This window comes from Scyliorhinus canicula, chromosome 17, assembly GCF_902713615.1.
Source record: "Scyliorhinus canicula chromosome 17, sScyCan1.1, whole genome shotgun sequence".
Taxonomy (NCBI): domain Eukaryota; kingdom Metazoa; phylum Chordata; class Chondrichthyes; order Carcharhiniformes; family Scyliorhinidae; genus Scyliorhinus; species Scyliorhinus canicula.
The window spans coordinates 106,076,595-106,089,630 of NC_052162.1; the positions used below are offsets into that span (position 1 = coordinate 106,076,595).

The 13,036-nt window shown below is 44.4% G+C and overlaps 5 non-coding genes across 5 annotated transcripts; all 5 read right to left on the reverse strand.

Moving 5' to 3' along the window:
• Window positions 1-1,229: 1,229 nt before the first annotated feature.
• Window positions 1,230-1,324, reverse strand: trnai-uau. Its single transcript has 2 exons — window positions 1,287-1,324; window positions 1,230-1,265 (listed from the first exon to the last, which is right to left on the reverse strand). It is a non-coding gene; the product is annotated as a tRNA-Ile (tRNA).
• A 4,306-nt stretch (window positions 1,325-5,630) lies between these two features.
• trnai-uau lies at window positions 5,631-5,725 on the reverse strand. The gene is made up of 2 exons: window positions 5,688-5,725; window positions 5,631-5,666 (listed from the first exon to the last, which is right to left on the reverse strand). It is a non-coding gene; the product is annotated as a tRNA-Ile (tRNA).
• Window positions 5,726-7,531: 1,806 nt separating this feature from the next.
• On the reverse strand, window positions 7,532-7,626 carry trnai-uau. The gene is made up of 2 exons: window positions 7,589-7,626; window positions 7,532-7,567 (listed from the first exon to the last, which is right to left on the reverse strand). It is a non-coding gene; the product is annotated as a tRNA-Ile (tRNA).
• Window positions 7,627-9,433: 1,807 nt separating this feature from the next.
• trnai-uau lies at window positions 9,434-9,528 on the reverse strand. Its single transcript has 2 exons — window positions 9,491-9,528; window positions 9,434-9,469 (listed from the first exon to the last, which is right to left on the reverse strand). It is a non-coding gene; the product is annotated as a tRNA-Ile (tRNA).
• Window positions 9,529-11,334: 1,806 nt separating this feature from the next.
• On the reverse strand, window positions 11,335-11,429 carry trnai-uau. The gene is made up of 2 exons: window positions 11,392-11,429; window positions 11,335-11,370 (listed from the first exon to the last, which is right to left on the reverse strand). It is a non-coding gene; the product is annotated as a tRNA-Ile (tRNA).
• Between the last annotated feature and the right edge of the window lie 1,607 nt (window positions 11,430-13,036).

Below are 13,036 nucleotides of genomic sequence, written 5' to 3' on the forward strand. Positions count from 1 at the left end.
GGCGGGATAATACAGAATGTCCCCTTCGACTAACAGGACGTCTTTCGGGTCTTCCGAGAGGAACCGAGGAACCTGAAGTAAACGAAAGCAGACACGAGAGAACATACGGAGGCCACACAGACAGTGACCAAGCTGAGTATTGAACCTGTGAAGAAACAGTGCCAACTACTGTGCTACCGTGCCACCCATAATAATCTCAACCAGTACAGACATTGAACTGGTGCTGCTGGCATTGCTCCACATCACAAGGCACCCATCCAGCTAACTGAGCAAACCAACTTTCTATATGAAAACATCTGCTCCAGTTCACGGTCGTACTCACAACCTCAGCATTGCCTCTGAAAGATAACAAAATGTGTGCTCGAATTGTTTATCCAAGGGCAAGAACATACGTACTACGTCTTTCATCGTACGTACTTTCCAAGGTCTATTTAATGTAAACATGCCTGTTTACTTCAAGCTGTTATTTTTTCAGACGATAAAATATGCTTTCTTCATACGCATCTCAGAGTGCGCTGCCCTGGCTTTGCAGCTGGAACACTCTCTCTCCGCAAATAGATTTGTGTAAGTAGATTTCTTGCAAGTGAACATTGAGGAATTTGTCTTTATTATGATTTCCACGACACCCTGTGTTTGTTTGTTTGTGCCGTGTGTGCAGTTGGTGCAGGCGAGTTGAGGGGCATGGGGGCGGGGTGGGAATTTGATCATAGTGAACGTGTTGCATTTGCTGCATTTTTAATTATAGATGTTGTTGCTATTAAAGATTATTCTTTTTAAACTTATAAACCTGGTGCATACAGTTATTGGGCAGTCAATAATTTTAATCCTTTCTGTCACAAATAGGCTAACATTAACACTGTTATAAAGTTACTGTGGAAAGCTCCGAGTTGCCACATTCCGGTATCAGTTTGGGTACACGGCGGGATAATACAGAATGTCCCCTTCGACTAACAGTACATCTTTCGGGTCTTATGAGAGGAACCGGGGGGCCTGAAGTAAACAAACGCAGACACGAGACAACATGCGGAGGCCACGCAGACAGTGAACAAGCTGAGTATAGAACCTGTGACCTTGAAACTGTGAAGAAACAGTGCTAACCACTGTGCTACCATTGGGCCCATAATAATCTTAACCAGTACAGACATTGACCTGGTGCTGCTGGCATTGATCCACATCACAAGGCACCCGTCCAGCCAACTGAGCGAACCAACTTCCTATATAAAAATATATGCTCCAGGTGAGGGTCGAACTCACAACCTTGGCATGGCTTGCTGCTTGTACTGCTGTATAAGTACCATGCGCTAACCGATTGCGCCACTGGAGCACATTACAGCCAAAATATTTTTACTTTCATCTTTTTTATTGACACCACTATTTTCCCCTCTGTGGAAGGGAAATTAATGAGTTGCTAATTTAGAAGCATGCTGGGAAATGTTTGACAATAATTCAAGCATGCTTTTGGACTAAAATAATTGGGTCAGGTAGCATAAACAAAATCCTGCTTAATATTCTCCTCTCAGCCTTATTATGAAATCAATTGTCTACCGAAAGATAACAAAATGTGTACACAAATTGTTCATCCAAGGGCAAGAACATACGTACTACGTATTTCATTGTACGTACTTTCCAAGGTATATTTAATTTAAACATGCCTGTTTACTTCAAGCTGTTATTTTTTCAGACGATAGAATATGCTTTCTTCAAGCGAATCTCAGAGTGCGCTGCCCTGGCTTTGCAGCTATTCAAGATTATTATGTTTAAACTTTGAAACCTAGTGCATACAGTTATTGGGCAGTCAATAATTTTAATCCTTATTCTCACAAGTAGGCTTACGTTAACGCTGTAATAAAGTTACTGTGGAAACAGACCCATATCTCTGCTGAATGCAGACGCCAAAATACTGGCCAAAATCCTAGCCAAAAGGCTAGAAGACTGTGTACCTGAGGTGGTCACAGAGGACCAGACGGGCTTTGTCAAAGGTAGACAGCTGACCGCGAACATCAGGCGCCTGCTTAACGTGATAATGACCCCCTCCGGGGAGAGAACACAAGAGGTGATCGTCTCCCTGGACGCAGAAAAGGCCTTCGACAGAGTCGAGTGGAAATACCTCATAGAGGTACTGGAGCGGTTCGGGCTTGGAACAGGGTTCACCGCTTGGGTAAAGCTCCTGTACAACGCTCCCATGGCGAGTGTACAGACCAACAATACCAACTCCCAATACTTCCAGCTGCACAGGGGCACCAGACAAGGATGCCCACTGTCCCCGCTGCTGTTCGCACTAGCAATTGAACCGCTAGCAATCGCGCTCAGGGCAGCAAAAAATTGGAGGGGGATCCGAAGGGGAGGTAGAGAGCACAGAGTCTCACTCTATGCGGATGATCTGCTCCTCTATATCTCGGACCCACAAAGCAGCATGGACGGAATCATCGCGCTCCTGAAAGAGTTTGGAGCCTTCTCGGGCTACAAACTCAACATGAGCAAAAGTGAGATCTTCCCATTACACCCGCAAGGGGGTGGGGGGGGGCAGCACTAAAGGGGCTGCCGTTCAAACAAGCCCGACATAAATTCCGCTACCTGGGGATCCAAATAGCCCATGACTGGAAAGGGATCCACAAATGGAACCTCACCAGCCTGACGGAGGAAGTTAAAAAGGACCTGCAAAGATGGAACACACTCCCGCTCTCCCTCGCGGGGAGAGTTCAGACGATCAAAATGAACGTACTGCCCAGGTTCCTCTTCCTGTTTAGATCCATTCCGATCTACATCCCCAAGGCCTTTTTCAAAGCGCTGGACAAACTCATCATGGCGTTCGTATGGGGGGGGTAAAAATGCTAGGATCCCAAAGAAGGTCTTACAAAAAACAAAAACCAGGGGAGGGTTAGCCCTCCCGAATCTACAATTCTACCACTGGGCAGCAACAGCCGAGCGAGTAAGGGGATGGATCCAGGAGCCAGAAGCTGAGTGGGTGCGTGCGGAGGAGGCCTCCTGCATGGGAACCTCCCTCCGGGCCCTCGCCACGGCAGCACTCCCATCCCCACCCAAAAAACACTCCAGCAGCCCAGTGGTGACAGCTACCCTCCAATCCTGGAACCAACTGCGGCAGCAACTTGGCCTGACCAAAATGTCGAACAGGGTTCCCATCTGCAACAACCATAGGTTCAAACCAGCACTGACCGACGCCACCTTCAAAAGGTGGAGGCAGGACGGGGGAACATTGACAGTCAGGGACCTATACACGGACGACAGGATCGCAACACTAGACGAACTGACAGAGAAATTTCAGCTAGCTGGGGGGAACGAGCTACGGTACCTGCAGCTCAAAAACTTCCTACGAAAGGAGACAAGGACGTACCCACAACCGCCACGACAGACACTACTGGAAGACCTACTGGACGCAAGTATCCTAGAGAAAGGGAACTGTAGTGACATGTATGACCGACTGGTAGATAGGGACGACACCGTACTGGACGCAACAAGGAGGAAATGGGAGGACGAGCTGGGGATGGAGATAGGGTGGGGACTCTGGAGCGAAGCACTGCATAGGGTCAACTCCACCTCCACGTGCGCAAGGCTCAGCCTGACGCAACTAAAAGTGGTACATAGAGCCCACTTAACGAGAAACCGTATGAGTAGGTTCTTCCCGGAGGTGGAAGACAGATGTGAGCGGTGCCAAAGAGGCCCGGCCAACCACGCCCACATGTTCTGGTCTTGCCCCAGACTTGTGGAGTACTGGACAGCCTTCTTCGAGGCTATGTCCAAAGTGGTGGGGGTGAGGGTGGAGCCATGCCCGATAGTGGCGGTCTTCGGGGTTTCAGACCAGCCAGATCTATTCCTGGGGAGGAGGGCGGACGCCCTTGCCTTTGCCTCCCTGATCGCCCGCCGTAGAATCCTGTTTGGCTGGCGGTCAGCAGCACCGCCCACAGCTGCGGACTGGCTGTCCGACCTCTCGGAATCTCTCCAAATGGAGAAAATCAAATTTGCCATCCGAGGGTCGGACGACGGCTTCCACAGAACGTGGGAGCCATTCATGCAACTGTTCCGGGACCTATTTGTGGCCAATGTACAAGAGGAAGAATAGTCGGGGGAAAGTAGCAGGAGGGGGGGGGGGCTACAGGTTCGTTACGGGGGTTCGATGGCTAGCTAAGGCCCAAAACCAAGCTAAATAAACAAGTTGGGGGGGGGGGGGGGGCGCAGTTACTACTACGAAGATGCTTACCTGTAAATATGTATGTTAATTTTTGCGTGTTTGTTTTTGTTTGTTTTTTTTTTTGTTTCTCTCTCCTAACAATTTGTAATTTGTTCAATATAAAATACGAAAACTGAATAAAAACATTTATAAAAAAAAAAAAGTTACTGTGGAAAGCCCCGAGTTGCCACATTCCGGTATCAGTTTGGGTACACGGCGGGATAATACAGAATGTCCCCTTCGACTAACAGGACGTCTTTCGGGTCTTCCGAGAGGAACCGAGGAACCTGAATTAAACGAAAGCAGACACGAGAGAACATACGGAGGCCACACAGACAGTGACCAAGCTGAGTATTGAACCTGTGAAGAAACAGTGCCAACTACTGTGCTACCGTGCCACCCCTAATAATCTCAACCAGTACAGACATTGAACTGGTGCTGCTGGCATTGCTCCACATCACAAGGCACCCATCCAGCTAACTGAGCAAACCAACTTTCTATATGAAAACATCTGCTCCCGTTCACGGTCCTACTCACAACCTCAGCATTGCCTCTGAAAGATAACAAAATGTGTGCTCGAATTGTTTATCCAAGGGTAAGAACATACGTACTACGTCTTTCATCGTACGTACTTTCCAAGGTCTATTTAATGTAAACATGCCTGTTTACTTCAAGCTGTTATTTTTTCAGACGATAAAATATGCTTTCTTCATACGTATCTCAGAGTGCGCTGCCCTGGCTTTGCAGCTGGAACACTCTCTCTCCGCAAATAGATTTGTGTAAGTAGATTTCTTGCAAGTGAACCTTGAGGAATTTGTCTTTATTATGATTTCCACGACACCCTGTGTTTGTTTGTTTGTGCCGTGTGTGCAGTTGGTGCAGGCGAGTTGAGGGGCATGGGGGCGGGGTGGGAATTTGATCATAGTGAACGTGTTGCATTTGCTGCATTTTTAATTATAGATGTTGTTGCTATTAAAGATTATTCTTTTTAAACTTATAAACCTGGTGCATACAGTTATTGGGCAGTCAATAATTTTAATCCTTTCTGTCACAAATAGGCTAACATTAACACTGTTATAAAGTTACTGTGGAAAGCTCCGAGTTGCCACATTCCGGTATCAGTTTGGGTACACGGCGGGATAATACAGAATGTCCCCTTCGACTAACAGTACATCTTTCGGGTCTTATGAGAGGAACCGGGGGGCCTGAAGTAAACAAACGCAGACACGAGACAACATGCGGAGGCCACGCAGACAGTGAACAAGCTGAGTATAGAACCTGTGACCTTGAAACTGTGAAGAAACAGTGCTAACCACTGTGCTACCATTGGGCCCATAATAATCTTAACCAGTACAGACATTGACCTGGTGCTGCTGGCATTGATCCACATCACAAGGCACCCGTCCAGCCAACTGAGCGAACCAACTTCCTATATAAAAATATATGCTCCAGGTGAGGGTCGAACTCACAACCTTGGCATGGCTTGCTGCTTGTACTGCTGTATAAGTACCATGCGCTAACCGATTGCGCCACTGGAGCACATTACAGCCAAAATATTTTTACTTTCATCTTTTTTATTGACACCACTATTTTCCCCTCTGTGGAAGGGAAATTAATGAGTTGCTAATTTAGAAGCATGCTGGGAAATGTTTGACAATAATTCAAGCATTCTTTTGGACTAAAATAATTGGGTCAGGTAGCATAAACAAAATCCTGCTTAATATTCTCCTCTCAGCCTTATTATGAAATCAATTGTCTACCGAAAGATAACAAAATGTGTACACAAATTGTTCATCCAAGGGCAAGAACATACGTACTACGTATTTCATTGTACGTACTTTCCAAGGTATATTTAATTTAAACATGCCTGTTTACTTCAAGCTGTTATTTTTTCAGACGATAGAATATGCTTTCTTCAAGCGAATCTCAGAGTGCGCTGCCCTGGCTTTGCAGCTATTCAAGATTATTATGTTTAAACTTTGAAACCTAGTGCATACAGTTATTGGGCAGTCAAAATTTTAATCCTTATTCTCACAAGTAGGCTTACGTTAACGCTGTAATAAAGTTACTGTGGAAAGCCCCGAGTTGCCACATTCCGGTATCAGTTTGGGTACACGGCGGGATAATACAGAATGTCCCCTTCGACTAACAGGACGTCTTTCGGGTCTTCCGAGAGGAACCGAGGAACCTGAATTAAACGAAAGCAGACACGAGAGAACATACGGAGGCCACACAGACAGTGACCAAGCTGAGTATTGAACCTGTGAAGAAACAGCGCCAACTACTGTGCTACCGTGCCACCCATAATAATCTCAACCAGTACAGACATTGAACTGGTGCTGCTGGCATTGCTCCACATCACAAGGCACCCATCCAGCTAACTGAGCAAACCAACTTTCTATATGAAAACATCTGCTCCCGTTCACGGTCCTACTCACAACCTCAGCATTGCCTCTGAAAGATAACAAAATGTGTGCTCGAATTGTTTATCCAAGGGCAAGAACATACGTACTACGTCTTTCATCGTACGTACTTTCCAAGGTCTATTTAATGTAAACATGCTTGTTTACTTCAAGCTGTTATTTTTTCAGACGATAAAATATGCTTTCTTCATACGTATCTCAGAGTGCGCTGCCCTGGCTTTGCAGCTGGAACACTCTCTCTCCGCAAATAGATTTGTGTAAGTAGATTTCTTGCAAGTGAACCTTGAGGAATTTGTCTTTATTATGATTTCCACGACACCCTGTGTTTGTTTGTTTGTGCCGTGTGTGCAGTTGGTGCAGGCGAGTTGAGGGGCATGGGGGCGGGGTGGGAATTTGATCATAGTGAACGTGTTGCATTTGCTGCATTTTTAATTATAGATGTTGTTGCTATTAAAGATTATTCTTTTTAAACTTATAAACCTGGTGCATACAGTTATTGGGCAGTCAATAATTTTAATCCTTTCTGTCACAAATAGGCTAACATTAACACTGTTATAAAGTTACTGTGGAAAGCTCCGAGTTGCCACATTCCGGTATCAGTTTGGGTACACGGCGGGATAATACAGAATGTCCCCTTCGACTAACAGTACATCTTTCGGGTCTTGTGAGAGGAACCGGGGGGCCTGAAATAAACAAACGCAGACACGAGACAACATGCGGAGGCCACGCAGACAGTGAACAAGCTGAGTATAGAACCTGTGACCTTGAAACTGTGAAGAAACAGTGCTAACCACTGTGCTACCATTGGGCCCATAATAATCTTAACCAGTACAGACATTGACCTGGTGCTGCTGGCATTGATCCACATCACAAGGCACCCGTCCAGCCAACTGAGCGAACCAACTTCCTATATAAAAATATATGCTCCAGGTGAGGATCGAACTCACAACCTTGGCATGGCTTGCTGCTTGTACTGCTGTATAAGTACCATGCGCTAACCGATTGCGCCACTGGAGCACATTACAGCCAAAATATTTTTACTTTCATCTTTTTTATTGACACCACTATTTTCCCCTCTGTGGAAGGGAAATTAATGAGTTGCTAATTTAGAAGCATGCTGGGAAATGTTTGACAATAATTCAAGCATTCTTTTGGACTAAAATAATTGGGTCAGGTAGCATAAACAAAATCCTGCTTAATATTCTCCTCTCAGCCTTATTATGAAATCAATTGTCTACCGAAAGATAACAAAATGTGTACACAAATTGTTCATCCAAGGGCAAGAACATACGTACTACGTATTTCATTGTACGTACTTTCCAAGGTATATTTAATTTAAACATGCCTGTTTACTTCAAGCTGTTATTTTTTCAGACGATAGAATATGCTTTCTTCAAGCGAATCTCAGAGTGCGCTGCCCTGGCTTTGCAGCTATTCAAGATTATTATGTTTAAACTTTGAAACCTAGTGCATACAGTTATTGGGCAGTCAATAATTTTAATCCTTATTCTCACAAGTAGGCTTACGTTAACGCTGTAATAAAGTTACTGTGGAAAGCCCCGAGTTGCCACATTCCGGTATCAGTTTGGGTACACGGCGGGATAATACAGAATGTCCCCTTCGACTAACAGGACGTCTTTCGGGTCTTCCGAGAGGAACCGAGGAACCTGAAGTAAACAAAAGCAGACACGAGAGAACATACGGAGGCCACACAGACAGTGACCAAGCTGAGTATTGAACCTGTGAAGAAACAGTGCCAACTACTGTGCTACCGTGCCACCCATAATAATCTCAACCAGTACAGACATTGAACTGGTGCTGCTGGCATTGCTCCACATCACAAGGCACCCATCCAGCTAACTGAGCAAACCAACTTTCTATATGAAAACATCTGCTCCCGTTCACGGTCCTACTCACAACCTCAGCATTGCCTCTGAAAGATAACAAAATGTGTGCTCGAATTGTTTATCCAAGGGCAAGAACATACGTACTACGTCTTTCATCGTACGTACTTTCCAAGGTCTATTTAATGTAAACATGCCTGTTTACTTCAAGCTGTTATTTTTTCAGACGATAAAATATGCTTTCTTCATACGTATCTCAGAGTGCGCTGCCCTGGCTTTGCAGCTGGAACACTCTCTCTCCGCAAATAGATTTGTGTAAGTAGATTTCTTGCAAGTGAACCTTGAGGAATTTGTCTTTATTATGATTTCCACGACACCCTGTGTTTGTTTGTTTGTGCCGTGTGTGCAGTTGGTGCAGGCGAGTTGAGGGGCATGGGGGCGGGGTGGGAATTTGATCATAGTGAACGTGTTGCATTTGCTGCATTTTTAATTATAGATGTTGTTGCTATTAAAGATTATTCTTTTTAAACTTATAAACCTGGTGCATACAGTTATTGGGCAGTCAATAATTTTAATCCTTTCTGTCACAAATAGGCTAACATTAACACTGTTATAAAGTTACTGTGGAAAGCTCCGAGTTGCCACATTCCGGTATCAGTTTGGGGACACGGCGGGATAATACAGAATGTCCCCTTCGACTAACAGTACATCTTTCGGGTCTTGTGAGAGGAACCGGGGGGCCTGAAATAAACAAACGCAGACACGAGACAACATGCGGAGGCCACGCAGACAGTGAACAAGCTGAGTATAGAACCTGTGACCTTGAAACTGTGAAGAAACAGTGCTAACCACTGTGCTACCATTGGGCCCATAATAATCTTAACCAGTACAGACATTGACCTGGTGCTGCTGGCATTGATCCACATCACAAGGCACCCGTCCAGCCAACTGAGCGAACCAACTTCCTATATAAAAATATATGCTCCAGGTGAGGGTCGAACTCACAACCTTGGCATGGCTTGCTGCTTGTACTGCTGTATAAGTACCATGCGCTAACCGATTGCGCCACTGGAGCACATTACAGCCAAAATATTTTTACTTTCATCTTTTTTATTGACACCACTATTTTCCCCTCTGTGGAAGGGAAATTAATGAGTTGCTAATTTAGAAGCATGCTGGGAAATGTTTGACAATAATTCAAGCATGCTTTTGGACTAAAATAATTGGGTCAGGTAACATAAACAAAATCCTGCTTAATATTCTCCTCTCAGCCTTATTATGAAATCAATTGTCTACCGAAAGATAACAAAATGTGTACACAAATTGTTTATCCAAGGGCAAGAACATACGTACTACGTATTTCATCGTACGTACTTTCCAAGGTATATTTAATTTAAACATGCCTGTTTACTTCAAGCTGTTATTTTTTCAGACGATAGAATATGCTTTCTTCAAGCGAATCTCAGAGTGCGCTGCCCTGGCTTTGCAGCTATTCAAGATTATTATGTTTAAACTTTGAAACCTAGTGCATACAGTTATTGGGCAGTCAATAATTTTAATCCTTATTCTCACAAGTAGGCTTACGTTAACGCTGTAATAAAGTTACTGTGGAAAGCCCCGAGTTGCCACATTCCGGTATCAGTTTGGGTACACGGCGGGATAATACAGAATGTCCCCTTCGACTAACAGGACGTCTTTCGGGTCTTCCGAGAGGAACCGAGGAACCTGAAGTAAACGAAAGCAGACACGAGAGAACATACGGAGGCCACACAGACAGTGACCAAGCTGAGTATTGAACCTGTGAAGAAACAGTGCCAACTACTGTGCTACCGTGCCACCCATAATAATCTCAACCAGTACAGACATTGAACTGGTGCTGCTGGCATTGCTCCACATCACAAGGCACCCATCCAGCTAACTGAGCAAACCAACTTTCTATATGAAAACATCTGCTCCAGTTCACGGTCGTACTCACAACCTCAGCATTGCCTCTGAAAGATAACAAAATGTGTGCTCGAATTGTTTATCCAAGGGCAAGAACATACGTACTACGTCTTTCATCGTACGTACTTTCCAAGGTCTATTTAATGTAAACATGCCTGTTTACTTCAAGCTGTTATTTTTTCAGACGATAAAATATGCTTTCTTCATACGTATCTCAGAGTGCGCTGCCCTGGCTTTGCAGCTGGAACACTCTCTCTCCGCAAATAGATTTGTGTAAGTAGATTTCTTGCAAGTGAACCTTGAGGAATTTGTCTTTATTATGATTTCCACGACACCCTGTGTTTGTTTGTTTGTGCCGTGTGTGCAGTTGGTGCAGGCGAGTTGAGGGGCATGGGGGCGGGGTGGGAATTTGATCATAGTGAACGTGTTGCATTTGCTGCATTTTTAATTATAGATGTTGTTGCTATTAAAGATTATTCTTTTTAAACTTATAAACCTGGTGCATACAGTTATTGGGCAGTCAATAATTTTAATCCTTTCTGTCACAAATAGGCTAACATTAACACTGTTATAAGTTACTGTGGAAAGCTCCGAGTTGCCACATTCCGGTATCAGTTTGGGTACACGGCGGGATAATACAGAATGTCCCCTTCGACTAACAGTACATCTTTCGGGTCTTATGAGAGGAACCGGGGGGCCTGAAGTAAACAAACGCAGACACGAGACAACATGCGGAGGCCACGCAGACAGTGAACAAGCTGAGTATAGAACCTGTGACCTTGAAACTGTGAAGAAACAGTGCTAACCACTGTGCTACCATTGGGCCCATAATAATCTTAACCAGTACAGACATTGACCTGGTGCTGCTGGCATTGATCCACATCACAAGGCACCCGTCCAGCCAACTGAGCGAACCAACTTCCTATATAAAAATATATGCTCCTGGTGAGGGTTGAACTCACAACCTTGGCATGGCTTGCTGCTTGTACTGCTGTATAAGTACCATGCGCTAACCGATTGCGCCACTGGAGCACATTACAGCCAAAATATTTTTACTTTCATCTTTTTTATTGACACCACTATTTTCCCCTCTGTGGAAGGGAAATTAATGAGTTGCTAATTTAGAAGCATGCTGGGAAATGTTTGACAATAATTCAAGCATTCTTTTGGACTAAAATAATTGGGTCAGGTAGCATAAACAAAATCCTGCTTAATATTCTCCTCTCAGCCTTATTATGAAATCAATTGTCTACCGAAAGATAACAAAATGTGTACACAAATTGTTCATCCAAGGGCAAGAACATACGTACTACGTATTTCATTGTACGTACTTTCCAAGGTATATTTAATTTAAACATGCCTGTTTACTTCAAGCTGTTATTTTTTCAGACGATAGAATATGCTTTCTTCAAGCGAATCTCAGAGTGCGCTGCCCTGGCTTTGCAGCTATTCAAGATTATTATGTTTAAACTTTGAAACCTAGTGCATACAGTTATTGGGCAGTCAAAAATTTTAATCCTTATTCTCACAAGTAGGCTTACGTTAACGCTGTAATAAAGTTACTGTGGAAAGCCCCGAGTTGCCACATTCCGGTATCAGTTTGGGTACACGGCGGGATAATACAGAATGTCCCCTTCGACTAACAGGACGTCTTTCGGGTCTTCCGAGAGGAACCGAGGAACCTGAATTAAACGAAAGCAGACACGAGAGAACATACGGAGGCCACACAGACAGTGACCAAGCTGAGTATTGAACCTGTGAAGAAACAGTGCCAACTACTGTGCTACCGTGCCACCCATAATAATCTCAACCAGTACAGACATTGAACTGGTGCTGCTGGCATTGCTCCACATCACAAGGCACCCATCCAGCTAACTGAGCAAACCAACTTTCTATATGAAAACATCTGCTCCCGTTCACGGTCCTACTCACAACCTCAGCATTGCCTCTGAAAGATAACAAAATGTGTGCTCGAATTGTTTATCCAAGGGTAAGAACATACGTACTACGTCTTTCATCGTACGTACTTTCCAAGGTCTATTTAATGTAAACATGCCTGTTTACTTCAAGCTGTAGTTTTTTCAGACGATAAAATATGCTTTCTTCATACGTATCTCAGAGTGCGCTGCCCTGGCTTTGCAGCTGGAGTACTCTCTCTCCGCAAATAGATTTGTGTAAGTAGATTTCTTGCAAGTGAACCTTGAGGAATTTGTCTTTATTATGATTTCCACGACACCCTGTGTTTGTTTGTTTGTGCCGTGTGTGCAGTTGGGGCAGGCGAGTTGAGGGGCATGGGTGCGGGGTGGGAATTTGATCATAGTGAACGTGTTGCATTTGCTGCATTTTTAATTATAGATGTTGTTGCTATTAAAGATTATTCTTTTTAAACTTATAAACCTGGTGCATACAGTTATTGGGCAGTCAATAATTTTAATCCTTTCTGTCACAAATAGGCTAACATTAACACTGTTATTAAGTTACTATTGGAAAGCTCCGAGTTGCCACATTCCGGTATCAGTTTGGGTACACGGCGGGATAATACAGAATGTCCCCTTCGACTAACAGTACATCTTTCGGGTCTTATGAGAGGAACCGGGGGGCCTGAAGTAAACAAACGCAGACACGAGACAACATGCGGA